Source organism: Callionymus lyra, chromosome 7, assembly GCF_982586985.1.
Source record: "Callionymus lyra chromosome 7, fCalLyr1.hap1.1, whole genome shotgun sequence".
In the NCBI taxonomy this organism is placed as follows: Eukaryota; Metazoa; Chordata; class Actinopteri; order Syngnathiformes; family Callionymidae; genus Callionymus; species Callionymus lyra.
The window spans coordinates 17584747-17594020 of NC_141824.1; positions in this window are offsets into that span (position 1 = coordinate 17584747).

Below are 9274 nucleotides of genomic sequence, written 5' to 3' on the forward strand. Positions count from 1 at the left end.
TTGCAGACTCCTTAAGTATGAGGACAACAACGAAATACCTGAAATCCTCTTCCTGGATTTGGAGGGTCCATTCTACCCTCTTTTTTTTGGGGGGGGGATTTGAAGTTGAATTTTGATACTGGTAACAGTGTAGTGTGAGGATGCATGCTCCTGGATGTGAACTACACACTATAAATCCTTAAAGGGCACCTAATTTGAAAACCCAACTCTCCTGACTTATTCACATGTTGTAAATGTTGAAGTTGTCCTCTTCAAAATGCAATAGGTCGTTCATCATGACACCAAACGAGATTACGGTTTAAATTATACATTCTGACCTCACTCTGGTGGAGGTGTCCTCCCCTTGAAGCCCTAAATCAGTTTAGTACCTACATGTTAATCGTGAAACAAAATAAATATTTAGGTAAACATGGTGAGAGTTACTTCTGACTTTAGGTGTTTTTGTTATGTGTACATTAAGCAGCAAACCTTATTTGTATTATTCATTTTTAATGCACAAAACGGGAGTTTCAGGGTTGAGTTTGAAATTTACGTGAGTCCTTGAATGCAACTTGTGTTTTTTTGACCAATCAGAGCAGAGTGGGTGTGGTTGGACGAGACTTCTTCTCAGCCAAAACAGCACATTTTAAGTGTGCATGGTTAAGTGTATTTTCTAATGTAAATATCTTTTTAAATGAGAGTTTTGTGCAAAAAGAAACTACATAATACTGATGAGTATAAAAGAGGTCCTAGAACAATTTAAGACACACTTAAATCAGCACATTAGGTGCCCTTTAAAAAGACTTAGGTCCACAGAAATATTGTAACCAAGTCAGAATCCGCAATTAATAAACAAGTCGCTAGTAAGGTTTCTTGTCATCGTGGCTGGACCCTTGGCGCCTTTCCGTCAGTGAAAACAATGTGGTCAACTGCAATCCCTTCAAATCGATCAGGTCGCTAAACGAAGTCTCAAGTGTAATTTGAGCCTTTTTTGAAAAAGCCTTCCATCTTGTCACGACTTCTCGAAAAGGACTGGTTCTTGAGATCTCGCGGAGCAACATTGAGGTTTACTAAAAAACCAAGGAAGCTTTGCTGAAGGCCAAAAGCGCCTTCAGTTTGCTTTCCTTTTTTTCCATTTGATCATCACACACGATTCGTAGATCCTGCATCTTCAAGAATGCCACGGAGGCACAAGACGACATCAGAGGAATGTTCACCAACGTGGGTTAATTATTCAACTCGCTTATATGTATACGACAGCATATGTATGTTGTAGCCGTATGGATTGTTGTGTGTAGCGGTGGTATTTACCTCATTTATTCAAATGACGCTGTGGTCCTAATATTTATATCAAGGACCAGCTTTTCCACCCAGGTCTAGAGTTTGAAATGCCTGTAATGAGGTGGATTTTAAGGAAAACTTTTATTCATGGAGTCCAATGTTTTTTATTGTGTTTGCTTTTATTTGAAAAAAACAACACGAATCTAATATAATGCGTCATTCTAGTCACCTGCAATGCACTGAAGAGCAATGAGGAACGCTCTTGGCGAGCGTATATCTCAGAATATGAGGCACAAGAGCAGGATTCTCTACACCCACGTTCTCTTTCTCTGTGTAAATAAAAACCACGTGACCACTCCCTGGCCGTTTCATTTCTGCACAGAAAAAGATGGATGAAATAAGAAGAAACAGTCGATCTATTATTGATGGCCATCATCAAAGGGAAGCTGAATGTTTTTTCGGTGGAAGGGAAAAAAAAAGATTCTGCTTTTCGTCGGCGGACATGACAGTCACGCACAGGTACACACCGGCAGTGTGTCCCTGGTGTGAGGAACCGTTTCAATATTGACGGGCATGCGACGGCTCATCAATCGATGAGTCGCTCCTCCAGCGCGTGTTTGAAAGGTGTCAGATTCCCACATTTGCCTTCGACCAACAAACAACACGTCTTATGCATAACTGATCGTTCTTGTCGGAGCAGATGTTCACCCGAGAACGTTCGGAATTTAATTACGCTCAACTGTCTGGGATTCATGGGCGCAGAGAAACGGACAGAAAAAACCTGCATTTAGGTGGATTTATGTTTTGTTATTTTTTGTGGACACTTCCTGTTTAACTTCCACTTCCTTTTTCTACGCCTTTAATTGCTGATAACACGTTATATTAGCATCTGAAATAAACAGCCAAAAGAAATTCTGTTGGAACTTTGTCTTTTGTTCAAATTTGTTTTGGTTCTGATTTGTTATCGCATCTCTGCCTTGTTTTTTTTTCGCTAATTACTTGTTTGTTTTCCCAAACATGACAGTTCGTTTCGTCTTTTTGGTTTTGCTAATTCTCCCTTTTGATCAGCAACTACCAGAGTTTCAGACATCATTTCACGGGTGTCTTTGAATTCTGATGTCTGAAGAAAATAACTTATTCATTCTCAGTCCATGATACGATGTTTGTTCCTCTAACTCAGTCATATATCTGTCAAGTTTATTTGATCTCTATCATTTGATAACCGTATAGAGGAGCAGCTGAAATGAAAGATCATCTGACTCCCTGTCAACGGTAAATATAGGCTGAATTTAGATCCAAATTGTTTTGACATCAAATAAACTGTTCTTGATTCTACATTTCCTGTATTTTAAATAAACCCAAGTCCTCAAAATTGCTTGTTTTTTCTGTGGCATCGATGCTCTTCCCAGCTTCCCCGTGCTGCCTTGAATCCCTTTAAAGAGATAACAATGTTTTTGCATTACCTTTAGTGAGGGCCTCTGGAGGATTAGGAACAGCAAGAAGCTGATTAGATTTGGGAAAAGATTTCAGGCGTCGTCCAATCCAATCAAGCCACAGAGTTATTGCTGGCACCGAGGTAGAAAGTATCTCAACCAGCAGAAGAAGATTCGCTCTTCAATCGTCTACTAATTATTCCAAAGGTAGAGACATCAAGTTGTTGGAAGTAGAAATGTAGAAATGAGTCATTAGCTTGGTGTCTATAAAGGTGGACTAGCTTTCAATCAAGATTGTTCTTATGTCTTTTTCGTGAAATTGATGGGACTTGTTGAGAGAATGTTGTTATTCACATCGAAGGAGCCTTTTAAGCTTTTGGTCAAGGTGACCTGAAGAATGCCTGAAAACAATAGTGTTTGTGGTATCCCATGTGTTGCCTCTGGATCAATGTGAACACAGGGGATATATCAATTCTATCCTCTATGTTTCCGGGCCTTCGGGGTCAACACTAGGGCTAAGGAACTATGGGAGTGATTTGACAAGCATCTGCTCCATCCTTCATCAGAATCAAACCATGTCAACTACATTCTGGTCGTCCATGAAATGTACAAATGACTAGTCCGTGCTGCTTTTATAGTAGCTTAAAAGCAAATATATTCATCGACAACCTGTTATAAGGATGTCGTGACCATGACCTCTATAATAAACCAAGGGGTTTTCAAGCGGGTCCCTACGACTAGATCATGTGACACTTGAGTTAGATAATTGAATAAGGAATGTCATTCCTTAGAGGGCGCACAGTGGTCAGCACATGATTTTTCCTTTTTTTTTTCCTGCAGGTTTCACTTCCAGAGGAAGTTTGTATGTAATTCCCTGTGTTGTGTGGGTTTACTCCGGGTACTTCCTACTGTCCAAAAACATTTGGAGGTTGATTGGGAACTACAGGAAATTGTCCGTAGATATGAGAACGTCTGTCAATGTGACGTTTTGTGTCCTGCGACAAACTGGCAATCTGTCCAGGGTGTCCTCCGCCTCTTGCCCGAAGAACCTGGGATTGACTCCACGCAACCCCTACAAGGGAATGAACATCAAAAAATGAATGAATGTTCTTCATTTGGGTTTCATCAAGTATTAATGAAAGAGAAAGAACATTCCTGTCATAATGTTCAACAATTAATGTGCGACGTACAAAGCAGTCAAAACACATTTGTAGCACCTACCCCATGATCTCTTTAGTGGAGAGATGGTACAATGACCTCATGATTATTTTATTAGGCGCTCCCTGGTGGACATTCCGAGTAAAGTGTATTTCTGTTACATAATCTTTCTTTTGAGACGTTTTCTCCGCGAGTGTGTGACCAAACTCTGAATCTGCAGCATCTGCTATTTAGACGCCACGCCGCAGACTGAATTCCTTTTTCCCCGCTGAAAAGAGACTAAACAGGGTCTTTTTTTTCTCAGTGTTTCAGCCAACATGGCACTATCCACCAACAAAGCGTCTTAATTCATCTTCATTACAAACTCTGAAGGCTGTTTTTGCGCTACGCTGCCCTCAGCTCCTACTCAGGAAGTTAAAAGAAAGAGAATCTGGAGATTGAAGAACACTCCTACAGATCGTGGTTTGATGTTCATCTACGTGTGGACGCGACATCTGTCCGCCACAACATGGAAATCTGGATGGTTTAAAGGTATTCAAGTGCAGATGGTAAGTTTTCATTAACAAATTCGAGCAATTTATATTTATTGCTCAGCAGATGCTGACTACATTTAGGTGGTAAATTATAATTCTGTTGAAAAAGTGGTCTTTTTTATCTTCTCTGGTCGCACCAACATCTGCTCAAATAGTATTTATGCAAACATGGAGGGAATAAAAGTCACTTTGAGGGATTGAAACAGGAGGTTTTTTAAGAGAAAAACAGAAAAATACTGGGATCAGTTTGACTTAGTCTTGTGTTCTGTGTTGTCTTTCGTTTCACAGATCGCGATTAAAGGTGCCAATGGATGCATTTTATCTCATGTGACCGAGAAGTTGGTCAAGATGTGTCCAGAAGAATATGTGTTTAATGTGTTGACACTTTTTTTAAACAGTTTATTTTTTGTGTCTAAACAAGACAGAGCTGTCTCGCCTGCAGTTAACACAAACTCTGCAATAAGAATTCTGACCGGCTCTAGTAGATGAACTCACATTTCCCCGATCCGATTCTGGTACTTACTTTCGGAGCTATTCATGGTCACTTCATGGTTTACTTCCTGACCCTGACACGGTGAAAACTAGTAATGGTCTGATGAAGCTTCATGAAGCGTGTTATTAGACGGCGGTCTCTGAACTATTTTTCCTTTGTTTTGAACGACTGTTCTAACGAAACATTACATCATATTTAAACTGATAACGCCACCTACTGACCTCTTAACAACATGACACTGCTTCAGGTCTATGGTGTTGCTTAGCAAGTCCTTCCTGGTCACACTTTTGTCGTAACCAGGTGTAATTCTTGTTTTTCTTTTACCTGCCACTTCGACTCTCTACTCCACCCTACAATTGAAAATTCTTGATTTAATCCATCATTTAATCAGGTATAGATTCTCGTTGAGTAACCAATCCAGAGTAATTTGTGTCTTTAAATCCTCCATTTCCTAGTTTCACTGAGTTGATTTAAATTCCACACATGGTGAGGCTAATTTTAGATGTATCTCGATTAGAATTCGTTTTTGTCTCCACTCTTGAATCTTTTAATGCTGCAGCTCGTTCATCAGTCAAGCGTTGTGAAGACATCCAGCTGCCTCGATGTCTTGTCAGGACACCTGCTGTGAGAGCGAGATTGTCTGCCGTATCCCAGCAGAATTGCTGGATACGTGTTCGTCGGTGCTTGTGCCAGCAGAACGTCTCAGATTGGCCCCGTCAGACTCATCAAACTCAGATAGTCACCCAGGCACTGTCTGCTTCCGCTGAAATAGCACGCCGACTACATTCAGAAGTCTTTGGAAACAACAACGATAATTACCAGTGTGGGAATCACTTCCCTGCGCAATGACTGTCGGCAGAGCGACGCCATCGCTCTAATCACAAATCAAGTTTCAAAGGTACGTACATGAAGCAATAACCTTTTTGAAAATCTAACTGTGGTTCATGGCTCGACTTTACACATGGTTCTTCTCGTCGTGCTGCCTTCATGGACCTACATGAGGAAACTCACCTGTTTAAGACAAAGAGAAAGAACCAATGGATATGCTTGACCTCTTGTTCGCAACAGAACCAGAAAAAAATACTAACATGATGTTTCAGTCAGGGGTGGAATTGTGAGTCTGTTTAAGGATGCATGCTAAAGTTATCCATGCTTTTTTCCTTCAGAAGACACTTGCACAGGTATGCCTTTAGGGTTCCCTCGTATCCTGGAGTTTTGATGGTGGAGAAAGTGTCGCGCCGTAAATGGAGCAGAACCGAAAAGGTAGATAAAAGTCTCAAGCCTACACAGAAGCAGAACAATATAAATAATAATAATAATTAATAATAATTAAATAAATACATGTAATATAATAGAACCAAAGCAGAAGCAACAGGGGTTCACAATCACACAAACAATAAAGAGTCCAATATCTTATAAAATTATAAGAGGTCCAATATCTCACAAAATGTTTGTGGGGTAATATTTGTGGATGTTTCTATCCAGTGTTGATGTCAATACTTCTATGAATACAAGGTTATGTTGCCAAGCACTTAAGTGTCCCTTGAAGATTTATAGTACATTAACAAAGGAAACAGGTTGGACACTCGCTATGACTAAGCTAGAAGCATATTCGCTATATGAATCAGAAATAGGCATTTTATTCTGCTAGTAATGTAAAAAAAACATGTTTTTGTGGTTTTACAATATTAAATGAAACAAATAAAATAAAATACAAATCAGAAATCAGATGAAAACAATAAAACAAGCACCTGTTTACTAAAGACGGCTGAATTAAAAAGTGAAGATGCTACAATATTTTACATTAAACATGAAGTTAAATAAAGTACAATAAAATGGGATTAGTACAATATGAGCTAGATTAAAATATACATTAACAGTCACTGGGTTATGTTTCTTCAATTTCTTAATAAAGCGTCATGAGAAAGTCATTTTGTGGTTGCTAATAATAATAAGTGTTTATTTGTTTAGTCTGACTACAAATTCAGATGCATAAAAAAGTGTAAAGTTATGTCATGTTTCACACACTGATAAATACTTTGCAAATATACTGCATCAAATTTGTTTCACTTTCCTGGCAAAACCACCTTCTTACCATCTTTGACATCACCAGCAGAATACAAAACATCAATGGAGGATGACTAGAGGGGGAGGAACTGCAGGAACATCTGCTGAAGGAGGTAGTTCAACACATCTGAGCTCCCTTCTCAAGTGGGTGGACGTAGAGATGAAGCAGTCCATCAGCAAGTTAGTGTTCCTGTAGCTGTTCATCATCATCTTCATTCCCTTTGAGCTGCAAGTTGTTCTAGTGGAAGAAAGTTTTTCAGTTAATCCGATCAATGTCGGACAGAAATCGGTGTGACGACCTTGGCGAAGGAATGTTGCGAATGCTCGGCGATGAAAAACGCCGTCATCGGTCACGACTTCTGATCGAATCTCTGTGTGCGTGAGAGAACCTCTGTCGTTCTCGCTTTGCATTCCCAGCACTCGAAAACTCTCCCGTTACTCTCTCTCTGTCAACAAAGGCTTCATTTTCCATTCATGGAAATCACAGCTTCTCCCGGAATACGAGTGTTGGTGAGAAGCTGTCAGACGACTACTGTCTCTCTCCTCTCCTACTGGAAGTATCCGCCTCTCCCACGAGGAGGCCTATTTGTACTCAAGTAATTCATTACCTGTTCACTCAGTGGTGACAACACCTCAATTCCATCTGGCTCGGCTGTCTCCTGGGGGGCAGCAAGGCCTGGAATAATAAGGACCGCCACCAGGAAACATATTTGCTAACCTATTACCTTGGTAACTATGTAATGATTGATTCCTTGTTGGATTGTGTCACGGGAAAGATGCCGGGAGTCCGAATCACACACTATGAGGACGCACAAATAGAGCGGGAATGTGGCTGAAATTGCTGCGATAAGCAGAGTCAGGGTCTGTTTCTACAAGCATACGACGCCGACTCGCTGCTGTGTTCCTGATCGCAGCAGGTGGCGGCAACCATGCGGATGTCTTTTTTTAAAATCACATTCTCGGCAGGCGACATTCTGAGCCTCTGGGCAGCAATTGGAAGTCCTAAATCGATGGCTATGTATAAGGAAAAGGGCACAGAGAGTCCATTTCGCGGAATGTGAAACTGAAAAATGGCTCGCAGTGAATGCCGCCATCGTGTTGCTCCGTAGCTGGAGGGTCTTTCAGGTTGTCACATTGGAATAAAAGTCTGCCTTCATTGAAGGTGCACATTAGCAACCTTTCCACACTTATCAGCACATAAACTTAGTTTAGTGAGATCTACAGTTCACAATACTCTGGACTGGGGCCGTTCAAGATATTTAAATCAGGGCTAAAAACCAATTCCTGTGTCACAGAGTCATGGACGACTAGTCAATGTTTTGTTTATCCGTCTTAACCAAACCATTACCAAAGAAATCTGCTGCCTTTTTTAATGTCACATTGTGGCTTCATGTTGGTGAAATGTCGTTTAAAATGTCTTTAAAATGACTGGGACTGAATGAGTCGTCCCAGTAAAGTTTTTCATTTGAAAAGATGCACCAGAATGTTAAAAAGAATACACACACATACTTAGATAAAAATGTATAGTGTAACACAGATAAATACATATAGATATATTGTTGACAACTGCACTTCAGGTCTACCATTGGTTAACTGTTCTCTGATCCTAAAACAGGTCAGACCTAAACTGTCGTAGGGGAACCCTCTTATTGTGTATACGATTCAGCAACAGCCTACATGCTAACATTATGAGGTAATATAATAACAAAAGACACACATCCTTGTCTCCTTGTGCCTAAACTAAGAACTACAGTTATTATAAAGAACTAGATGACTGAAAAAAATACATTCAAGACGTCAATTTTCGGGAACGAGACTGAATAAACCAAAGCCCTATTCGCACAGGATAAGTATCACCTGGGGACCTCAGTGTTTTGTAAATTCCTAAATCCCCCCCCTCCTCTGCGTTATTTTAAGTGCATCCACAAGGGATTGTTACTGACATTACCTAGAGATACAGATCTTAAAAGGAGCACAATAACTGAAAGAGAAAGTTAGCATAACCAAGCGTTCTTCATTTACTTTACTTTCTTTCGTTTCTGTCCCCAACTTGTGCAGAAGCTCAAAAGTGAGAGCGCTGCCCTGCACATAAATTTGCCCCAACATTATTCTTACAGAAGAGACACAGTCTGTTACACTAGTAACCGAGTGTATTCGTGTGGGAAACAACGAGGCTGGAACTTAGTTTGTAGCTGTGCAGCGCGCACGTCTTCTTTACTTTCGTCATGTGGAACACACCCCCCCAACAACAACAAACTTGGTCTTCTTCTTTTAAAAAACCCCTTCAAAATAAAACAGCGGTAGTAAATATTAATACAATGGCGAGTGCC